The 25,165-nt window shown below is 37.8% G+C and overlaps 1 pseudogene; it reads left to right on the plus strand.

Annotated features, from left to right (window-relative positions):
* Positions 1–7,677: 7,677 nt before the first annotated feature.
* Positions 7,678–25,165, plus strand: part of LOC141434452 (ionotropic receptor 40a-like) — a 44,051-nt pseudogene continuing 26,563 nt past the window's right edge.

Below are 25,165 nucleotides of genomic sequence, written 5' to 3' on the forward strand. Positions count from 1 at the left end.
TTACGAGTAGCAAAGACTAGTATTTTTGATTTGAGAATATTGCCGTAGTTTAAAATCACTGTCATAAAATCAAATTAAATTACTAAACTTTACTTTCACGCAATTTTACACGGTTTTCTGTTGAAAAAAAAAACATGATATTTTTTAAAACCCCCTTCTCCCCCATGTGAGATTTGGAAAGACTTTACTTGACCCCCTCCCCCCCTTAAAAACCTCACGTAATTAATGGACGCCTGGATACTTTAAAAATTCAACATAATGTACTTTAGTTTCCCTTAACCTTAAGGTTTTTGTTAACCTTAGCGGTCCCCTGACACCGACGACGCTTAGATAAAAAAATATTACTAGATAATTATACGTGACTTAGGCTTATTTTGCGGGAAATCAGCATAGTCCCCGCGGGATAGGGTTAAACGAATTCTTCGCAGATAAAGTCGCGGGCAACAGCTAGGTAGTGCATAATTATTTTTTACTTTTCAGTTGTCTTTTTTAGCGGCGTTTTTTTTCGGGCGTTTTTATTATTATTTTTGCTGGCGTTTTTTTTATGTCGGGGTTTTTTTTATCCAGGAAAATTTACCGTTTCCAACTGATACCTGACACCTGAGGCGAGACTGAGTCCGCTTTTGTAAAAAAAATATTTGTTTTTTAACCCCCAACGCGTATATAATTTTCTATTTATTTTCCTTTTCTTTTGAGTATTTCTGTTTTCCTCTTTACCGCATGTAATTTTAGCTGTTTGCCTATCTTCTTCTTAATACTCGTAAATTGTCTTCTCTTAACTAGGTTAGGTGGAAGAGATCCCTTTTTACAAGCTTTTATTTAGTTTCACCTGTCCCATTGTCTGTCTGTCTGTCTGTAATCAAATCTTGCAAGTCAAATTTGACCAACTTCCAAGAAGGGACGGAAGGAAGTTGGTCAAATTTAAAGTCAATCTGATTGACTTGAAATTTGGAATACTTATGTGAATCGCGTGACAATACAATAATCTAGTAGTGACATCTTGGTAGTCCAGCCAGGATCGTCTCCGCAGGACAAAACGTTTGAACGGTTAATGGCATCAACTTGAAATTTGGTATGCAAATGTAGTTTGGGTGACAATGCAAGTAAAGTAAAAAAAAAAGTACAGTGAGAAAAAAAGCGTGTATTAAAAATGTTTTTTTATTAGGTTAGTACGGATAAGCTCGCCTTTGCCTCTTGTCTGTGTATTTGTATTTATTTTTATTTTATTTTTATGTGCAAAAAAGAGTTTACATACGTACCTATTTGACGACCAGATGGCCTAGTGGTTAGAGAACCTGACTACAAAGCTTGAGGTCCCGGGTTCGATTCCCGTGTCGGGGCAGATATTTGTATGAATACGAATGTTTGTTCTCGGGTCTTGGGTGTTTAATATGTATTTAAGTATGTATCTATCTATATAATTATATTATCCGTTGCTTAGTACATAACACAAGCTTTGCTAAGCTTACTTTGGGACTAGGTCAATTGGTGTGAATTGTCCCGTGATATTTATTTATTTATTTATTTATTTATTACCTATACATAAATTCATCGCAAACAAAGCCCCAGACAACAGCTAGTATTTTCATACACCCACGGATTCCTAGACATATGAGCACGGACTTAGTCAAGAACAAAAGACAGTAATTTATAATCTCATACAATTAAACATAACTATTTGGCATCGATTAGTTATAATTACGCTAGATTCGTATGTCACGACGGACGGAGAAGGTCACTTTCTGAAATATGGCGTGTCAGGATTTGGTCGTGATTTTGAAATTGAAGGATCCGACATGTAACCATAGCTCTGATAAGGTCACAAGGAAGTGATAAAAGCTATTCAACACCATGACTTAGTTTTTATGAGTTGACAAAACGCAACTGTGGATTTTGTATGAGGATAAATTGGTTCCTTGTTAGATCGAAATATTATATGTACTTAATATCATCATCCTAGTATATATACGTCCCACTGCAGAGAAAAGGCCTCCTTTCAGAATGAGAGGGCTTAGGCTATAGTTCCCACGCGGGCCCAGTGCGGATTGGGTCTTAACCTCCAGAACCTAAGCCAGCGGAGTCGGTTTTGCCCTGACCCATCTATTTAATTCGTTCACTTGATAAAATAACGCGAATTAATTTTATGACCATTAAAGTTTAATAGTTAATGGTGTTTAAATTACTGGAGCGCTTTATTACTGACGCTGACTTCTTGCCCATGAGGCATCATTATCATGACAGCCGAAAGACGTCCACTGCTGAACACAGGCCTCCCCCAAGGCTCTCCACTCAGTCTTATTGCTTATTGCGCCGTCTTGTTGGAGGCCTACCCGACAACTTGTCTCCCGGTCTACGGACGTCATTCGAGAACCTTCTGACCCCATCGGCCATCAGTCATGCGAGCAATGTGCCCATGGGTGTATGAAAATAAAATTGTCCAGTGTCCACTGCTATACAGTAAACACAAAACACAACACTTCCTTAAAGACGTTACGCTACGAGTATGATTAATTTTGCTAATGAATCCTGCTTCGAAACTATTTTCCGTAGTAATTTATCTGCTTCCATTTAATAATGTCCGCATCCGCGACCATATCGCACTAATAATCACTCCATTTGGCATCTATTTACCATTTGCGCCACTTGGTTCTGCAACCTTCTAAAATCTAAGAGATCTTACCGCATCCGCCAACGGTTCCGGGTGGGCGGATCCTGCTCTGATCTAGGCAGGGAATTTGCTATGTGAGAGAAATGTGTCTTAGGCACTTCTACCACCGCCAACGATGAACAAGAAGCGAGTAGAGCTTAAAACTAGTTGGCGAGCAGTGAGTGCGTAATTCTAAGTTCCTCTAGTTTTGCTGCTGGGCTACAAGCGAATGTACAATCGAACCATTTGATTCCTTACCGCCCGTAGAACGTTCTCACAGTAAGTGCCATAATTAATCCCCTTGTCAAGCAACGCGATTTCACTACGACTTTTTCTACGAAAAGGTTCCTCAGGGGCTACGATTCAGTTGGTTCGAGTGAACGAGCGCGATGGGCGATCACTGGCACTTAAATAATAAATGGCGTTATAGTATCGTGAAATCCGCTTAACGTAACAGTAAACACAGAATACTGTGTTTCGTACGGCGAGTGGGAGATCCGGAGGCCCAACTTCCCTCCCCCCTTCCCCCTCCTCTATCCCCCTCCCCTTTTAACCGGCAACGCACCCGCAATCCTAATAATGCTGTAGGTTTCCATGGGTGGCGGTGATTGCTTAGCATCAGGTGACCCACATGATCGTTTGTTAAAAAAATACCAGTCTTGCTTGCGATAATTTTGGTACCTAGTTATTTAACCAATCGCAAACGTGACAGAAACCGCTGACGTTGCGTTATTGTTTTGTTTATCCGCAACGACATCGTACATAATCCATCCATTCCGCTGGACACAACCCTCCTCTCAAAATAAGACCATACATAATATTAAGTATAACAGTAACATCAAGGCCCCATTCATCAAGCCACTAAGTATTATTTAACTCGTTTACAATGGCTCTACAATTAGGTACCAGCAAAATATCTAGCATACCTCCATTATGAAAATTGGCGGTTGCAACAGCTTGTCCTAGATCGGCAAACAGATCGATTCAACGACAGCTAAATCGACCGACTGACGGGCAAATCGATCGATTGTTATAGCTAAAGGATACCTTAGTAAAATGGCAAGGGGATCTCGTGAGTTTCAAAATCAAAAAAAAAAATCAAAATGTCTTTATTGCGGACGACTTTCGGCTGACATGATGATGATGATGATGCAGTTTCACACTTTATTTATCTCATCTCTGGGCATTCTCTGGGTGGATTGTTGAGCATTATGACCGCTCAGTGAAACGTCATTACCAGAGAGCGGAATTTTCATGTCATTTTTTGACCTGTCATAAATAAAGAAGAAAGAAAGAAAATACATGAGGATTCAATTTGTAGCATTCGAACATGGCGGATGTAGACGATATCTAATTTTGGTATTTCTGCTTCTTTGGCTAGTTGAAGTATAATTTTGATAGTGTTTTATGCGGCGATTAACCTTAACAGTGAACAGTGATCACAAAATTCTATATTGCTCTCGTGTCTGACATTTTTTAATGCGCAAGTGGTCTCCGCGTGGTTTCTGGAATTTTGCCATCAAGTTGCAAAAACTACAATCACCGTACAACGTGAATAAGAAGAATATATTTATCTTCAATTTAACTGACATTGGCCCAAGCCTTATGGCCGCCATTAAGAGGAATAAATAAAATAAAAAAATAAAATACATTTATTTAACGCCATAAACAAATATAGAAAAAATACAGACACATGACGCTAAACCTACTTATCGACTCTACCTAAATGGTGTTGATATATTAGACTTGAAATTAGATTGTCGTAAACTTATCATGTTACGCGACCAAGGCCCTCCTACACTTACACATACAACGGTTCCAGACAACTTCACTGCGCTCCATGTGATCGAATTTTCCGGACTAAGTTCGGTTTCGCGTGCCACATCCGTGCTTTTCACAACCCGGACAAGGACAACGGAGTCGCTGTCGCTGGATACGGCGAGGAGGACTATATATAAAATAAATATAAATATATATATATGTAGAGCGTTCTTTTTCCGCATACAAATGGATTGCCTGTAAAAGAAGTAGTTTAAAACTGAAAAATATGAAAAAAACATGTATTTATTTTATAGAGACATTAATGGAACACTTTGATAACATTACATACAACAGAAGAGTTTGAACGGCTCAGGCCCAAAATGTCTGTTTTCCTAAAATGTACAATTCTCAAAACGTCTGCGTTTTCACAATGTTAGCACTTCTATTTTGTCAGTTTTCCCAAAATGTCTGATAATTAAAATGTGTACAATCTCAGGAAGTCGTCTATTCATATGTTTACATTCCTATAATATTAGCATAACCATAATTTCAGCTTTCTCGTTTTGTTCACTTTTTTTAAATACGCTATAGTCTTGTTAAGTTTGTTTTCCCATAATGTCTGCTTTATTTTCAAATCAATGTTTTAAATGTAAAAGGTTTAATTGCTGGCATACTTACAGCCTTATTCATAAAAAATCCTTAATTGAGGTTTGATCGGTCTGTTACTTAGCAGACTGATTAAGCTTGTTAGACGGTTGTCAAGAAGTATGATTCATAAACGCTTGCTAGCAGTCTGCTAGTTGTTGAGCTGCTGATAGACGGATTAGACGCGTTATGTTGGCCACCTTGACAAATCAAAGACAAAAAATGGCCTAATCGATAATTAAAAAAAAAAATTGACAGCAGTGACAGCAAATTACCAGGAAAAAAAATAAAAAGCGAGATGTTTGTTTTCCCGCCATTTCCGATCCGCATGTTTATGTTGTGCAAAAAGCCATAATTATGTTAATCATCCTTATTTTTTTTTCATATTTATTGTTAATTGATTGTTGCTAATTAAGAGGATTTTTAAATAGAAATTCCTGAAAATAAATTTTCCTGTTTTTTTTTTAATCTGCGTAGCCCTGCCTTCACTATAAATATCTTCGGTACCTATGGTTTTTTGCTCTAGTCAAAGTCAGCTGTTCAAACTTGTGGCGGCCATTTTGTGACTTAGCAGAGAGATAAAGGAGGGTCTACGGTCCTCTAACTTTAGCAGAGCCTTGATCGACTGATTAGCGCTAACAGACGTTTATGAATCATGTTTTTTAGCATCGGGCCTTCAAGGAGCCTTCAAGGAGGCTCTAACTTTTTATGAATAAGGCTGTTAGTCTTTGATAACATAAATATCTATACCTAATATAAAATTACTGCTTTAGAACAAAATATTTTTCGTTCTCAACCGGTTTCGTACCCGAACAAAGGGATTTTGTAGTTTAGTTTTACTAAAATCAATGCTAATAAATGCGAAAGTAACTCAGTCTGTCGATCTGTTACTCTTTCACGGCTGAACCGCTGAACCGATTTAGATGAAATTTGAAGACCATGATTGGAGACATTTTGGGAATAAGACTTTTCAGGAATGCCAACGTTATAAGAAGGCGGATTATATTGAGGTTGCTGACATTTTGAGAATAAACACTTTCTGAAAAGCGAACATTATACAAAAACTGTAATTCTTGGAGACAGGCAATTATAAACAGCTGACATTTGAGAAACTGACATATGCAAAGACGTGTTGAAATTCTGAAAAAGCCGACATTTTGCGAAAAATACATTAATGGAAAACGGATATTACATACCAGAGCGTTTGAACATGAAATTTTAAAAAATAAACTCATCCATTCATTGTTCATTGCATTGTCTATTTCACGTTTTCATCTGCTCGAAAGTTAATTGGAAGAGATCGCTCTTTAACTTAAGGCCGCCTATTGTTTACCTCTACTTTTAGGGAACACCCAAATAATCCGAAATATTGTATTCCGAATTTGCTAATTCCGATTTTCAAAACTCCGATTTTCACAATTCCTAAGACTTATAATTCCGATTACTTAAAAACACGAAATTTATTTTTCCGAATTTCAAAATATCGATTTTTTTAATATCCGTTTTATAAAACTCCGAAGAATGAAAAGCACGAAATGTTATTGCCCCGAAGTAGGTACGGTAAGTAAGTATTCCGATTATCAATTTTCCGAAATGACATCGCTAATTCGGAAATATGACATTCGGCCAAATAAACTTCGTGGTTTTAATAATTGGAATCTTGATTTCGAATCTCGAAATAATATCAATCAATTTAGATAAATTGACCTGCATACTTAGGTTAGGTTAGGTTATAATTTGCGTACATTTTGCTTACAACAGGGACTCTGCTAGCACTGGATATTCATAGAGTCATAGATATACCTACAAATTTGAGTGCAAATCGCACTTTGCCGGTTTTTAGGGTTCCGGAGCCAAAATGGCGAACACGGAACCCTTATAGTTTCGTCAAGTCCGTCTGTCTGTCTGTCCGTCCGTATGTCGCAGGCATTTTACTCGAAAACTACAAGATGTATATGAATGAAATTTGGAGTACAGATGTCTTGTCAAAGCTGCTATTTAGTTTTGTAGTTAAATTACAAAAATAAATATTTATAGGGGGGCACTCCATGCACGTAACAGAAATTGTTTTTTTTTTTAACTCGCATCTATGTGTGGCACATAGTTCGACAGCTCTTTTGAAAAGATAGTAAGGTTTCTCAAAAAAAAATTGATTTAATGAAGATTTCCGGAAATAATCGCTCCCAAAGTAGCAAAAATAGTGTGTCCCCCCCCTCTATCTTGTAAACCATTTGTCCAAAAAATATGCAAAAAAATACGGAAAGGTAACGCTTAATAAATACTTTCAACGAAAATTGGTTTCAACATGATCGGGTATACCGTTTTTGAGTTTTTTCCGAAAAACTGCGCTTATCAATAAAAGGACGTAAGTGCCGTGAAGATACGCTCTTTTTCTGGTAATAGATTTTAAGACTGTAGTAAGTGTTTTAATTGTGTTATAACGCACAAAAAATTACTTGATTTTTTTCGTAATGGCTACGGAACCCTATCTTGGGCGTGTCCGACACTCTCTTGGCCGGTTTTTTAATGTTATTAGACGCCGAATGTGGCTCAGTAGGTACGTCTTATCATCCACAGTTATCTTACCACAAGCATAACAACGACTCAGCCACTGCCCACTGGCAGTCTGCAACGGACGCCCGCCACGAATGTCCGTTCCTAATTTGAAATTTTAAAAGTAAAAGTCGTCCGGTATTTTAAACGGTCGCGTGTCGTGTTTTGCTTTTTATGTGTGTGGTGTTGTTGTTTGGAAAAATGTTTGTTTTTATGGTAAGTTTTAAATTAATTTGAATTTTGTTGTTTGTAAAATAAACTGTTATTTATATACCCACTTAGATAATTTTTTAAACTGCATAATTAATTGCAAGCTTCGTCAATAAACAAGTAATTTAAAAACAGTAACATGCTTCATCAAAACAAATTATGTAAACACATGTCATCTCGGCCTACATACGTCTTCCTGTAGGCCACAGGCCTCCTCCCAGAAACAGAGGGCTTGGGCTGGAATTCCCACGGACGCCTAGTAATAATCTAATTCCCGAAAGATCTGTTTGTTTGCATGTCGTAGCTGTAAGCCATCTAAATCTTTAGTACCTATATGTAGTATAGTAGATTCGATTCCATCGTCTTAATTTAATCACCTGTTTTTTTTAATCATAAGTAGAGCGGTTAATACAAGACACACGTCAAACAGCATTGTATTATGTAATAAAGCCTCAATTTGGTACTCTTTCGCGAAACTTGTTTAAAAATAAGGTAACCCCTCCCCTGTAATAGTGGTAAAAGAACCTTATCTCATTAACGTTATTAGTTTGGTACCATACAAAATAATTTGATACAAATCAAATGATTTAATTTGACACGGTGTTAGACATTCGTAATCTTGTACCAAATAAAGTGCAGTTGATATTTTAGATTAATTTTTAACGGTCATTATTGCGAAAGGTTTTTTGAGTTGAATATGAACTTGAATTATTTGCCAAGTTTTGGATTATTGGACATCATCATCATCATCCCAGCCTATATACGTCCCACTGCTGGGCATAATTGGACATAACATGGCATAATTATTTGAATAAGCGTAAAGCGTGCTACTCAATGTCCAGCGTATGTTGAATGTGTTGAATTTCTCTTGGTTTTAAGCCTTCACGGTAACGTGTGAATCGTGTGTGTACCTATACCAATTATATAAACATTCCCATGTGGTCCCCACGCTTTTTCTTTCTATATGATACGCAATTCGTTTTTTGTTATATCCGTTATATCTCCGAATAAAAACAAATCAAGGGCTTATCATTACATACCTACTAACAAACAGCTAACTAACCAATGATATGAGAATACTAATTTCTCCTAATAATGTAATCAAACTTACTTTTTAACTTAATTTTATCATCCGCAAATCAAATTTCTCTATGTTATCTGTACCAATAGTATTTACGTATGTGCGTAGAAATTCTTTATTGCACAAAAAAAAAATACAAATGATGCTACACAGAAATTAGTACAAAGCGAAATATGAAAGTAGTATCGAAACATATTTTGAAACTCTATTTTAACTTATTTTCAGTAATTTTAATAGTTAATTTGGTTTTTAAGTATGTACAAAGCGCTGTGTGCAGTAATGCATAAATCCAAGTTACTTGAAATAAATGATATTATTATTATTAATAATCAACTATCTCTAGCAAACACGGTGTGTACTAAGAATAAATTATTTTCATTTGTACTGAGTATTGACTGCTAAAATTCAAATAGAAGGCAAAACTACCGATGTCTAGATGTCTGGCATCAGATGAGGTAGCTAAAGTTCTTCAACACGTAAGTAAATCAAAATCATGCACGACGCGGCCATGTCAGTTAAACAGTACAATACAATACAATACAATACAAATACTCTTTATTATACACCAGAAATAGTAAGCGATACAGAAAAACAGGTACACAGAGAAAATTACAAGGTAAGCAATACTTACCACATTTTTTTTTATTCGACTGGATGGCAAACGAGCAACTGGGTCTCCTGATCGAAAGAGATCACCACCGCCCATAGACACCTGCAACACCAGGGGGATTGCAGATGCGTCGCCAACCTAGAGGCCTAAGATGAGATACCTCAAGCGCCAGTAGTTTCACCGGCAGTCTTACTCTCCACGCCGAAACACAACAGTGCAAGCACTGCTGCTTCACGGCAGGATTAGCGAGCAAGATGGTGGTAGCAATCCGGGCGGACCTTGCATAAGGTCCTTCCACCTGCAAACACAATTAAGGTTACGAGGGGCAATTAAACGTAATTCATGTTTTTAAGGATATAATAGACCTGCGCAAAGTAACGCTTGAATAGATTGATTGGTTATTCTATAGCCAGCCTTATCTTTAATGCGTTACTCGTTGGTCCGGTTCAAATATAACCACTTTCCCTGTTATATTAAGGGCGCTTCTTTACTGTCCTTTTAGTGATGGAATCTCAGCCATATTTCCCTTGGACAAGGTTCAGTTTTGAACAGACCAGATTGAACATAGAACCTTGTGGAAATGTGCATAAAATTGCAAATGAAGGCAAAAAGTGTGCAAATGATGCAACTCGATAATTTGATGCTCATCCTTACAGTGCACGGTTTATTTCAATATCAATGAAATTAAAATATGGCACTTTAAAATAATCTGAAATTCTAGTAACATACCGATATGCGATGTAGGCTGTAGCTGACCAAAACGATAGAAACCACAAAAATAATAAAACTATTGTTTCATTATAGACGTAATTTTATGGCAAGAAAACTTGTTCCTTTTCAATAAATCTTTTTTCACTTCTCATGCTCGAAAAGTCGTCTTTATGCTGGATCTAGGCGACATAAAATGACTTTTTATGCTCTTGTGCATAAAGTAAAATCTTCGTCTTCCAAGGTACTGTCAGTCAACAGCCACAAACGAGAAAGTTTTTACATTTTTTTGTAATCATTTTAATTTATATATAAATAAAAAACAATTAAAATAAATCAATAAAACTAAAAAATATAATTATTAGAAATTCATGAAAAATAAAAGGTACATGGTAAGTGAACAATATTGAACAATTGTTTCCACTGTTGCTATTATATTTCCTCGCAATCGAAGTCAAAAGCAGAGTGTAAAACTTGAGCATTAAACTCATTTTCCCCTCGACGTGTCTATCCACCCTAACCTTACCGGCTCGGGTGGCTATGAACGCCTTGGGTAAAATGGCTCGTTTTATGCTCTCGTTGTATAATCTACTATTTTTTGCTTTTTAATAGGAAATCAACATTTAAAAGTAGGTACTCTTTCAAAATTTAGAATACCTTATTGTTCCTCAATCAGGCAGGCCCCCCAGCTTAAGGCTGGTTTCCACCAGAGATGTGAGAGGAGCGAGGACGAGGTGAATGAAGCGATTTTTTATTGGTTCATGAAAAGACCCACATCTCTAGTGGAAACGCAATCAAAAGGCGGCCTTGTCCTCAATCGCTCTGTCAGATCGGAAATATTACATTAGTTTAGGCATAATACCCTATTGTTTACATTAAACCCACTTAACCTTTGTTTAAACTTCTAGTTTAAATCCATCAGCAACTTACACAATAAGGTACATTATTACTTGATACATAAAATAAATGAAAAATCGACTGCCTTAAAAAGACTTTAAATAACAACTAAAAAGAAAAAATCAGATAGATTAGTTCCGAAAGAATGTGATGTCTCTCGATGAGAGCGGACTATAGATGTCGCTAGTGCTGCTGCTTAAGTAGCGTAGTAGATAAAAATGCAACCTGAGATATGTATGCATAGGAAAAACTCGTGTCTAGATTCCTGTCCAGCGGTGGTGTAGGGGTTATAGCACGCAGCACGGATTGCTGAGGACCTCACCAATATCTGACGCAACAAGCGTTCATAAATATCTGATACGAGTCTATTTCTAGGGCCGGAAGGATGTGTCAGATATTTTTGCACGGTCCGCTGTGGCAGATATTAATGCTGGTGACTGTACCTAGTACTTAGTCTAGAAGTCTGGTAAGCAATTTAAACTTTAACATTCGAGAGACTTTACTGGGATTTTTTGAGCTGGTCGCGATATTGAATGGGTCTTTTATAAATAGGCTGTCGAGTTTTTTTTCAGACTTTTTTTGATATTCTTGTGAAAATTACTTTAAAGTGTTATATTATAACATATAGGTATAATATATGGGGAAACGGATTAATTATTAATTTTCATTTGATACCCATATTGTTGCAATTAACAAAATAAATTTTAATTCTCTCCATATTTTTTTTCGCGGGCACCATTTCAGTATTCAGTTTTTTTTTACTGCGGCACTTTCTACAAAAAAATATAAAAAATGAAGCTGATAAGAGCATGATGATAAATTATGATTTTAAAATATTATATGCCATAATAATGTGACTCGAACCGGTTTGTCGACTCGTATGTGTTGAAAATCGTCCAGCCGCTTAAGCTACAGGGTGGACCAAAGACGTAGACATAAATAGGTACATACGCTCAAAAACATATTTGAATCCTCCTCCGGACAGTCCGGTAAAAATATTAAAGTCATTGGACAGTCTTATATTCTGGGCCTAATAATTAAAGTTGGACGTCGAAATGCTCTGGAGGAACTGAACTACCTTTGACTTTTACTACTAGAGACACCTAGTTATAACTTTCATAGACCAATTTAGTAATCCAGATAAACTGGATGTTGTATGTAAATTATAAATACCTGCCGAGTTCTTACAAAATCGAAGTAATTACTTATTGCAACATTAAGTAAAGTAAACATAAACTGAAATTAATTTTTATTAGGATTTTATTTAGATGCCAATTTCATCTCAGGCGGTTCAGTAGTTGTTGTGTTGTTGAATAAGAGATAATTTAACATACAAATTACATACTTTCACATTTATAACATCGTAGTAGGACACAGGCTTAAAATCAAAAACTGGCCCTATAGGTACGAATAATACGAAGTGCAAAATTCGAAGTTCGTATTTTGCCGTCCCGCTGACGCCTTTGTTATATAATACGGCAGAGAGGGACGGTACGATACGAACTTTGATTATCGAATTTCGTACTAGTCCCGCTGGTCGAAATCTGTGTCGTTTGCAACTCGAAGCAGAAGATCGTTTTCTTTTTCTTTCTCATTTGAATCTTCTATCTTCGGGAAAACGAAAAATATCGAACAGTCCCGAACGTCATTAAAATTCACGTTGCACTGTAAACTGTCTATATATAAATAAAATCACTCGACTAAAAATTATTTAAAAAATGTGTAGAAACTTTTAAAGGGCCTCTTGACGTGGGTCAACATATCCATAGAAAATTAGTGATTCCTGCACGCATCCACAAGTGTGCAGAAAAGTTGTATGGATTTAACTTTCCGCACCTGTGCGGTAAAGTAACTTTTTAAATTGCCAAATCTCAAAAAATTATGTCCAAACTATTGTTAAAAAAATAAGTCTAAAGAGTCGTTATAGTTAGGCTTTGAACAAATAAGAAAACGTTTGACGCAACCTACTGAATATTTACTGATAAGATCGCTTGGTATTGCAGGTGGTAGGACCTTGTGCAAGGTCCGCCCGGATTGCTACCACCATCTTGCTCGCTAATCCTGCCGTGAAGCAGTAGTGCTTGCACTGTTGTGTTTAGGCGTGGAGATTAAGACAGCCGGTGAAATTACTGGCACTTAAGGTATCTCACCTTAGGCCTCTAGGTTGGCAACGCATCTGCACTCCCCCTGGTGTTACAGGTGTTTATGGGTGGTGGTGATCTCTTACCATCAGGAGACCCACTTGCTCGTTTTCCATCCAGTCGAATAAAAAAATTTTTTTTAAGTATCATATGGGCAACTTTTTTATTTATAATTTTAGTTTGTATGTAGTTTTAGCACCGTTATTTTGTTTTATATTATACAGGCATTGATAGGTAGTTAGGGAATACAAAGGAATACATCAGAACAAACACTAAGTCTGATATATCTAAAGATTGCTTAAAATTTGTTTTTCTGTTCCATAACACGCATTGCGAGTATCATATTACTAAAACGCTACGTACACATAATTATGATAAAATCGTAACATACCATCATAACATTCATGAGTTAATCAGATATATAACCGGTAGAAAACCGGTAAAAAGTGAAAATAGAGTGACCGGCCGACACACATCTTCTTAATACTTAGATATTGCGTCACTCATTACTTCATGTATCATCAATATTGCCTGCCATGTGGTAAATACATCGCGGAATAAACCTATAAAACAATATACACCACTAAGTTTTATCCGCGGCTTCGAAAGCGCAAACCATGCAGGAGCGCTATTATAAAATTCAAAAATCGAACATCTTGCACATCGCTTGTGCAAGTATATGCTGCCAATTTGCCAAACAAGGTATTAAATTCCATTTCACACCAAGTTACTCCCCTGTATTTGCGGGTCTTGCAGAGGCGGCTGTGAAAAGTATGAAATACTTACCATTTAAAAAGAATCGTTTTAAATGACCTTAAGAGGATCGCTGGCGGCGGATGGATGCGAGGGGCTGAAGACAGAGTGTTGTGGCGCGCCATGGAAGAGGCCTATGTCCAGCAGTGGACTGCTGTAGGGTGATGATGATGATGATGATGATGATGTTTTAAATGCCATACTTACTTATGAGCAGCTTAGTACAGCACTCTGTCAAATAGAGAGCGTACTAAATTCACGCCCAATTTTGCCTTTGTCTGAAGGCATAAATGACTACTGCTACCTCACTCCTGGGCACTTTTTAATAGGTACATCCTTAACTATGTATCCGGACAGAGATGTTTCAGACAGTAGAGTCAATAGGTTAAATTACTGGCAACAATGTACTCAGTTACAGCAGCGATTTTGGAAGGCTTGGTATAAATACTACTTAAATACACTGCAAACCAGGTCTAAATGGTGTGTTTCTGTACCTAACGTTACTGTAGGTAAACTGGTGCTTATGAAGGAGCCTAATTCTCCACCGTTGGTGTGGCCCATGGCACGGGTTCTGCAGGTATTTCCCGGCAAGGATAATAAGGTCAGGGCCTTTCAGCTAAAAACAGCTGATGGTAAATTGTATACTAGGTCATTGCAAGGTATAAGTGTACCTGTTGAAAAATAAATTCTGTTAATTTCTGTTTTTGTTAGATTAAGTTTATTTAAGTAATTATCACAATTTTAATTTGTAACGGCATATTATTTGCTCAAATTAGGTGTGCTTATGTAATAGCCATAAGGTGCACAATGGAGGTATTGTTTTCTTAATGTATACTTACATAGGGTGTTCTCCTAATCTTGATTATTATTTTTTGCTATTTAGTTAACTGCTCTGTTATTTAAATCATAAGTAGCTATGATTATAACATAAGAATTAAAGTATCTATGTGTTTAACTAATCTGTGATTTAACTTAGATCATAAAATAACGTTATTATAAGTTAGAATATAATGTTTCAAAATTATTAAGTAAGTTCTATTCTTTCCTGGGCCGCAACATGTTGCTGGCAACACAAGATTTTGTTCGTTAATGTTGGCAGATTTTTTTTTCTCTTACATCCGGTCGCCCATAGGCCATAACATTGTTTCTACGTCTAATAAGACAATTCCGAGTTCTATTTTTTGCTCTTTTCTAACTGTGTAAGTGTTGGTGTTTTGCATAATAAATCTTCATTTCATACAGTGCACAGACTTTTCTCGGGAAGAAACAAAATCACAATAATTTACAGTCCACGCTCCCAACATGTTGATGTCCGTGACAGAGGTTGTGTCAAAGTAATATAAGTGATTGATGCGCGTTTTTTTATATAAGAGGGGGGAAAACGAGCATGCGGGTCACCTGATGGGAAGCAATCACCGCCGCCCATGGACACCTGACAACACGAGGGGTATCACAGGTGCGTTGCCGGCCCTTTTAGAGACTGATAGGCTCGTTTTTTAAAGATCCCTAAGTTGTACAGCTCCGGAAACACTATCCCAGGAAGCTGGTTCCACGCTTTCGCTTAAAGCGGACGGTGCTAGATTGCCAATCATCAAGGTGGTGAGGGTGAAATGACTGACGCCTGCGCGAACTAAGGTAGTGAAATATAGCTGCAGGCAACAATCCAAATAATTCATCTGAACACTCCTCATGATGTATGCGGTACAAGATGCAGAGAGATGCAACGTCAAGCCGGTCAGAGAGGTTTTGAGGTAGCGGTTTTTTTCTAAGTAAACAGCCAATCTAGTGCCGTAAGGTACATAGATGTGGATGGTGAAGACTTTGTTCCCGCCTGGACTCCCATTGGTATAATGGGGGCAGAGGAATTAAATTTTGCAAATGAAAGTTAATCCAGATAACTACTGTCTTAAATCGAGTTTAGCTCGACATGTTTCGGGCAGTGCGCGTGTTGCAGCACTCGCCGAGTCACGTTGCTCCTAGAGGAAGGGCTACGGATTAGCCCAAAACATATCAAACTAAACTCGATTTAAGACGTGTGTAACTTTTATTTAATAAGGTAAAAAGTCACACACACTGGTCAAAAGTCTTTGACCAGTGTGTGTTGCTAGTGATGACATACGGATCTAAAACGTGGGCGCTAACGATGGGCCTCATGAGGAAGCTCAAAGTCCCTCAGAGGGCTATGGAGAGGTTTATGCTCGGAGTTTCTCTGCGGGATAGAATCAGAAATGATGATATCCGCAGTAGAACTAAGGTTACCGACATAGCCCGAAGAATTGCGAAACTGAAGTGGCAGTGGGCGGGGCACATTGCTCGCAGGACTGATGGCCGATGGGGTCAGAAGGTTCTCGAATGGTGTCCGCTGACCGGGAGATGAGCTGTCGGTAGGCCTCCAACAAGATGGAGTGACAACCTGGTTAATATAGTGTTATAGTTCTAAATATAGTGGAATTGTAGAATTTCAACTCAGTCAAGACTTAAACTTTCGAACAATGTCTCACCAAATATGGGTTTAACAATACAATTAAGTAACACCTCATACAAAGCTGCCCATAATTTATTGCAGGTCAGAGCGCACGCGCCGCTGCGCAAGCGCATAAGTTGTTGCAAACACTTGACCAGTGATTCGCACAATGTTGCATTTGAAGCAATTAAACGCATTTTTGCACGACTACTGTTATTCCCTTATTTGCATAAAGTACGTACAGTCTGGATGTAGTACAGTACAAGTACAAACATAATGATATTGTCGCTAGGGACTCGGCGGTTTTCTTCGTTTTCCAGAAGATTCAAATGAGAAAGAAAAAGAAAACCGATCTTTTGTTTTGAGAGTGTGTTTAGTTATCTCTCAAATGGGGATGACCAGCAATGCCTGTTATATCTTTCGTTTGTGTGGATTTGTGCGAATGTGAAAAAAATCTCGTATATCAAATCAATACGCCAACAAGACCTTGAAATAATGTTCATAAAGTTCACTCACGATCTTTTTTAAAACACAATATTTTTTGTGAAATTCCCAGGTAAATTATAAAGTTTAGCTCCTAAGCCACGTTGGACCCGTGTGGGAAATATGGGCCAACCTTTATTCTGAGACTCTGCCCTGTAGCGCGACTTGGGTATGAATAAGGACATAAATAATTTTATTGGAATAACGAAACAAGATGCCAATAATATAAAGGCGTTCTTTAGTCAAGGACATTTTGAGCACGTTGCTGACATATAAATAAAAGCATGTGTTAACAAATGAACGAGGAGCTCCTCTGTCGATCACGCATTTAATGTCAAGCAGAGCACAGGGCATAATGCTCATTAGCTCACGCCCCTACTGCAAATGGAATGTACCATCAGCCAAATATATGGTCACGTCATAAAACAATAATGCCAATAGTCGTGTCAGTCAACTTGAAAGTTCGACTTAAGCGACATATTCATTTGATAGGAACTTGTTTAAAAATTGATAGACCACTTATTTGGCTGATGGTACACTCGAACCAACTAAATCGTGACCCACATGTGAAACCTTTTCGTACAAAAAGTCATAGTGACATCGCATTGCTTGACAAGGAATTTATTATGACACTTACTGTGAGAACGTTCTACAGTGGGTCAGGAATCAAATGTTTCGACTACAATACAGCATTTAACAGTTTTTAACCATACCAATACTCGTATTAAAAATGCGTAAATGAGTATGTTTGTTCCGCTTTCACACATAACCACAGAATCAATTACCAAAACAAATAATAGGATACTGTTTTTTTGTTTTTGAGAGCGCGCGATAAATGAATTCTTTGCAGATGAAGTCAGGGTGATGTCGAAACTTGGGTTCCTTGTAGGACTACAGAACCCTTCATCTAGCAAGTAAAATCTTCATTTAAGTACATTCCAGTTTTCATCATAATTTTCTTTCTTTTCCAGGTAATTCTATCCCTAGCGGCCAGCAGCGGAGCCCAATGGCCAGTATCAGAACGAATTTCACCCGCCTCCGACGCCCAAATCCGTTTCGCCATAGAGAACAAGTACGACGGCACTGGGCCAGGAGCCAAAGAGCCTGAATACGCCTACAGAACCTATGAAACCTTAGACGAAGCCTTAATCGCCTACGTCAATGACCCAGACACCCAGCTACCGGAACACGAGAGAAACAGGGCGCTCCAAAGTCTACAGGGTCCAATCTACAACGATGTTACTCCTTTACCTCGCTACCAGCCAAAAACTGTCGACCAATATACAGGATACAATCCACAACAGCAGAATCAGAACCTATTCTCACCTCTTCCGAATACATACACTAATTTTGCGGCAAACGATGTAGCTGAAAAGTCTCCGCAGAACTTTAAGTTCCACAAGTATCAGACGGTGAAGCTTAATCCTATTTCGTTGACACATTATAAGAAGACTCCGGAGAAGTATTACAAGCCTGAGCCGCAAGCTGATTTTGATCCGAATCCACAGTATACCTTCTCTTACGGCGTACATGTAAGTTGTTTATGAGATACTTTTAAAATTATTAACCTTGGTGCTCATGCCCATTTTGGTCGATTAGGCTGTGTTTTCACCAGAGATTTGGGATGTATTGCGAGCAATTTGATTGTTATGAACCAATAGGGACGCTCTATTGGTTCAAGAATTATGATAAACACATTTCACATGTTTGGTGGAAACGCATAGTCAAGTATCTAGGGCCGAGATTTAATTGGAGTCCCGTACCTCAAAAGGAAAAAACGGAACCTTTATAAGTAGGTTCCCTTTTTTCCGTCTGTCTGTATGTCAAGACCCTTTTTCTCAAGAACGCGTGGAGGTATCAACCTGAAATTTATATCAAATACTGAGGTCTACCGTCCCTTGGAGCTGTGAAAAAATCAAACTTCTAACCAACGAAATCAAAAGATGCAGCCGTTTATGCTGCAAATTTCCGCAATTTTTCGAAACTCGCAAGGGAATCAAAACCTACAGGGTACTTCCCGTGAACTCAGAATCTTGAAATTTGATATGAAGGTAGCTATTATAACACAACCAACTAGAAAAATCTGAAAACCTTTATTTTTTAAGTCTGTCTGTAAATATCAATGCCCAATATAATCTGACCCCACACTGCGTACATTTTGCTTAAGAGTAGGGCTCTGTATACACTGGATGCATTAAATTACTCGGAAAAAGCGAGAAATGTCTTCAAGACATAATTCCCGTTTACGCACATACCTATAAATGTGTACGGAACCCTCGGTGCGCGAGTCCGACTCGCACTTGCCCAGTTTTTTTGTTTTTTTTTTTTTTTAGAATAGATTATTTAAATTAGCTTTAAATGTTACAAGCTTAAACATTATTGACTAAATACATATAAAAAATAAAATCAAAATTAAAATAAATTGCATCTGACCTAGATTTGAACCCTGATCTTCAGTTGGCAAGTCCAACACTATACTCGGAACTACTGCGCTGATGATGGAGCTATCGAAATTACGATCTTATTGTGCGTGAAATTTACACTGAGAAAAAATAATTAAACTCGAATAGTTGCGCAGAAAATTAAGAAAACCTTACTATTTAAACTTTTCTGCATGCAGTTAACCTTAGCGCGTTAAATTACAGCCGCTAGGATTAGATACACGGAAGAATAAAAACAAAATAAACATTAAAAAAAAACTTGAGAAAAAATTAGGTGACCCGATGGGAATCGAGTATACTTACATCGTATCTTACCAGCTTTGTTTCAATTTCCACATTCGATATAATAAAGATTCACTAAACAATCATGCATGATATTACAATGAACCAATTCCTGATGTATTATGAAAACATTAGCGTAAAGAATGATGGATGAAGACAATTAGTCGCTTGAGAATAAAGAATGCAAACATTTAATTATTGTAACAATATCATGAGAAACCTAATTGTAACCCACATATAAAAAAATAGAGCTGTTGATTAGCATCTTACGTTAAGAAACGGTATTGGTCAATTCATTTAAGTTTTTTAAATAGTATTTTACTAACCACGGGAATTCCGAGAAATTACATCATCATCATCCCAGCCTATATACGTCCCACTGCTGGGCACAGGCCTCCTTTCAGAATGAGAGGGCTAGGGCCGTAGTTCCCACGCGGGCCCAGTGCGGATTGGGAACTTCACACAGACCATTGAATTGCTTCGCAGGTTGTGCAGGCTTCCTCGCGATGTTTTCCTTCATCGTAAAGCTCATGGTAAATTTCAAATGTAATTCCACGACACTGCTTCAGAGGCGATAGGTCAAACCACTAGGCCACCACGGCTTCTTTAGTGAACTCTCTTCTTCTAGTGAACTTTATTTATTTTGTACCTATTAAGAAAACTCTTGCCTTAAAAAAGCCTTAGAGGTTGAGAGATGGGGATTATACATGCCGAGATTCTGATCCCGCCAGAATGAAAAGATCGAGAAAAAACTATGTTAAATATATTGTTGTTAAAATCAAAATATTTTTTCGTAAGAGGGCCGCAGAAAGCTCTTTTAATTTTTACATATCACTTGTTTTATACCAACACTGGAAAGACCAACATTGTCAAGTATAATGTTTTTTTTTTCTTTTAAAACAATTTAAATTATATGAAGTTATTCCCGAGCTCCAGCAAGCATATAGATATAACCTTTTTAACCCCAGACGCAAAAAGAGGGGTATAACGAGTATTAGTTTGACCGCTATGTGTGTCTGTCTGTGGCACCGTAGCTCTCAAACGGGTGAAACGATTTGAATGCAGTTTTTATTTATTTGAAAGCAGGGTTTCTAGCGATGGTTCTTAGACATGTTTTATCAAAATCGGTTTAGCCGTTTTTGAGATATTGAACTTTGAAGTGACAATTTCGGGGGTTTTCCAACTTTTTGTTGATTAGGTTATATCCTTACTCGTGCAACAGTTTTAGTGTGAGAGAGTTGCAAATACACTCACATGTAGGTACACATAAACATTTATTTTTAAATCTAGCCGGTAGTTTATAGTGCAATGAGGAAGGCGAATGAAATATTTTAAAAAAGCCAATAGAAACAGTACCTACTATAAGACCAAAAAAACAGCAATTATCGATCATTATGCACCACTTTTTGCCGACATGACCGTGAAGTAACAATTTATTCTGCTAGATGGCGCTGTTTTTTGCGAGGTGTCATAAACGCCGCTCCACTTTCACGCTCGATGGCGCCACTTTCTCCCTGCGTTTGCGCATGTGGATAGACTACTACGAAATTCTAAAATCGAAGTTCGTATCGTACCGTCCCTATCACTCTCGTATCAAATAATATTAACGTAAGCGAGACGGCATGATACAAGTTCGAATTTTGCACTTCGTGGAACTGTCGAGTATGCAACGTGCGTTGTAAGATGGGATTTGAGTTGGCCGTTTTGGTTTTTAAACAGTTGGAAATTAGAAATGTGTTATGCTAAGTACATAATGGACATGTTGTTTCCACTAAGCAGTGACATTCTTGGTGTGACAATGATATATCAGAGATCTGTTCTATTTGGGTCCGTTTTGGATTATATTGTGGCCTCTACTATTTCTGGCGTTTAAAGTCACTTTTTGTCTGTTCCTTAATGATTGCTTCTCTCATCCACTCAAAGGTTGACTCCGGTAGAGATCCCTTAAAGGGTGTTCGTCTGTGTCTGTGTATATGTATCTTAACATTGTCGATTGTATTTGTTTATTTTTTTGTACAATCGGGATTTATATACGTCGATATAATAAATAAAAATATAGCTTTGGCTGACGTAGGTCATGTTCTAGATTAGTCATTTTATGAGTAGGTCATGTTCTAGGTAAGTCATTTTCTTGGTAGGTCATGTTCTAGGTAAGTCATTTTCAGGTAGGTCATGTTCTAGGTAAGTCATTTTCAGAGTAGGTCATGTTCTAGGTAGGCCATTTTCATGGTAGGTCATGTTCTAGGTAAGTCATTTTCTTGGTCGGTCATGTTCTAGAAAAGTCATTTTCTGAGTAGCTCATTATCTAGTTAAGTCATTTTCTGAGTAGGTCATGTTCTAGGTAAATCATTTTCTGAGCAGGTCATGATCTAATGAAGTCATTTTCGGAGTAGGTCATTTTCTGGGTAAGTCATTACGATTTAGGTACAGCTACTATAATAAGTTGTATACATAATAAAGGTTAGTAAAAACGACGTAACGAATTTCCTTTTTTCGCATGATTACATGACATGGTGTAAACTTATGTATAATTTTGCAATAATTATCACTATTTGTGGTTTCCGATGTCTTCATTTCGTTACTAATCAATTAGGCAGAAGTCGTTGTAGTTAGTTTATCATTTTAATATCAAAAATATGCTCGTCGCTGGACAGCAGCGACTCTAAACTCCAGTAGGGCTACTAGGAAATTCGAAAATCGAAGTTCGTATCGTACCGTCCCGCTGACGCGAGTTTCATACGAGAGTGAGAGGGACGATACGAATTTTCGAATTTCGTAGTAGCCCAGCACCACTGCAGTACACAGTAGATACTGCAGTGTGGAAGGTAAGGGGACCACCACACCAGTTTCCCAAGAAAGTCGTCACGAAGCTATAAAAAGGTTTCAAAGTCATTTATCTAGAGCAGTTACCGTCAAGATGACATAACAGCCGTTACAATTTAACCGCGAACAGTGGCAATAAAACTACTCTAAGTGCTTTAACTATTTAATTAAACGATGCGTTAAAAATGTTAAAGTAAACCACCACGACTTTACGCAAGGTGACGCAACGTTGGTATGATCAAATGTCGTTCGGTTCCCACTAATATATTATTATGCAAAAATTTGTGCGTATATTTGTTGATGAAATTTGGTATAGATATCTGAAAGCCTAGAATAACATAGGCTACTTCATCCTCATATTATACTCGTAATCGAGATAAAATCTCAAAAGATCAACCACTGGGTTTAGAGTCATGAAATTAAGCACGATTGTTTATATTATAATACAACGTCAATGAAAACCAGGATGTAATATTTGGGAATTTGTTGGTCTTTATAATTGTGACCTTATCCATATTATTTAGGTAGATGGAATCACAATGTTTCGGGTATTCAACTTTTCTAAGTTGGCTAGGTTATCAAGTTAAAAAAAAAAAAAAAAACGGGACAATTCACACCAATTGACCTAGTCCCAAAGTAAGCTTAGCAAAGCTTGTGTTATGGGTACTAAGCAACGGATAAATATAATTATATAGATAGATACATAAAACATATTAAATACATATTACGAGTAAACACCCGAGACCCGAGAACAAACATTCGTATTTTTCATACAAATATCTGCCCCGACACGGGAATCGAACCCGGGACCTCAAGCTTCGTAGTCAGGTTCTCTAACCACTAGGCCATCTGGTCGTCAAAAAAAAAAAGCGTGCAAAAAAGGCGTGAGGGTTAAACATATCTCAGCCAGGGTCAAATCTATAATTGCTTCTCAATATGGTGTAATTATTTAGTCAATATACTTGACCTTGTGTAGAACTATGAAACTATAACATATATGCTTAATGATTTAGCTAGTCAGTACACAATCTAAATCATTGTCAAAACACGCCCTCTATTGCCGGCGTGCGCTGGATTGATTAAGTATTTAGATAATGGGTAATAAGGCGCCGTTTTCACCAGAGATTTGCAAGGAATGTGTTTTTCATGAACTTATAAAAACGCCTTTAACTCTTCTCGCTCCGCTCTCTGGTGGAAACAGCTGATGGGCTGTGCGAGGATAGGTAAATGAAGCATTTCTATTGATTAATGAAAAACATATCCCTCGCAACACATCTTCGCACATCTCTGGTGGAAATGCGTACGCATTATGCGGCTAACCGCGCCGTTTGAGCGCGCTGTCTCTTTCTCAAACGATGCTTTGAAGAAAAACGCTAAAACTATGCGACCCGTATCTTGCATTATGTAGCCTTGTCTACCTGTAAATAAGTTTTTTTTATATAAAAAATTGGCCAAGTGCGAGTCGGACTCGCGCACCGAGGATTCCGTTTAAATATTTTAATTGTATGATGTAACTAATAATTTACGGTTTTCGCAATTTTTCCTTTATCTGTGCTATAAGTCGTTGCTTCGTACCAAATTTCATGATTGAGTTCACGGAAAGTACCCTGTAGGTTTTGATTCCCTTTCTATAGAAGTCTAAAATTTGCGGAAATTTGCGGCATAAACGGCTGTATCTTTTGGTTGCGTTTGCTTAGAAGTTTGATTTTTTCACAGCTCCAAGGGACAGTAGACTTGAGTATTTGGTATAAATTTTAGCTTGATCCACGCGTTCCTGAGAAAAATATAAGGGTTCCGTTTTTTCCTTTGGAGGTACGGAACCCTAAAAAACGTGAGTTTTGTGAACAACCAGCACTTAATTACAAACACATACCACACGGTACTTGGCCGCTTATATACCAGCTATAAGTTGTCTTAATATCTTGCTAGCCAAATTTTACCTGCTTCTGGCAGTCCACTTGTAATTTGGTTCCGTACCATACAGTGAGATTGTAACCCAAGAACTAATAGAAAGACAGGAGGCTTGAAAAGGGTGAAAAGTTAGAGGGGGAGGAGGAGTGTGTTTGTATGTTTGTGTGTTTGTCCGTCTTTCACGCCGTAACGGAGCGACGGATCAACATTATTTTTGGCATAGAGATAGTTTATGGGCCCGAGAGTGACATAGGCTACTTTATATCCCGGAAAAATGCACAGTTCCCGAGGGAACAGCGCGCGATAACCAAATACCACGCGGGCGGAGCCGCGGGAAAAAGCTAGTATTTTAATATTAGTCCAGTTAATGACAATACCAATCACAACAAGTCCAAATCGATACGCGTAGTCGCAGTTAAAGAAATATTTCTAGTTAGCTAATGATACCTTTGTTCAATGAGTTTGGCCGTGGCATGGTCACGACTGCGCCTGCGCATGGTATTGTTTCACTAACGATTGACCTGTTATGATACTGTATTTGATAGTATGTCAGAATGACAGATGATAACATTCAGTTGACTAACAAACAGGCGATATTAATCGTTCGATAGAGCTCAATCCATCCCAGCCTATATACGTCCCACTGCTGGGCACAGGTCTCCTCTCAGAACAAGAGGGCTTGGGAACTTCTCACACGCACCATTGAATTGCTTCGCAGGTGTTTGTGCAGGTTTCCTCACGATGTTTTCCTTCAC

Source organism: Choristoneura fumiferana, chromosome 13 (assembly GCF_025370935.1).
Source record: "Choristoneura fumiferana chromosome 13, NRCan_CFum_1, whole genome shotgun sequence".
NCBI classification, from domain to species: domain Eukaryota; kingdom Metazoa; phylum Arthropoda; class Insecta; order Lepidoptera; family Tortricidae; genus Choristoneura; species Choristoneura fumiferana.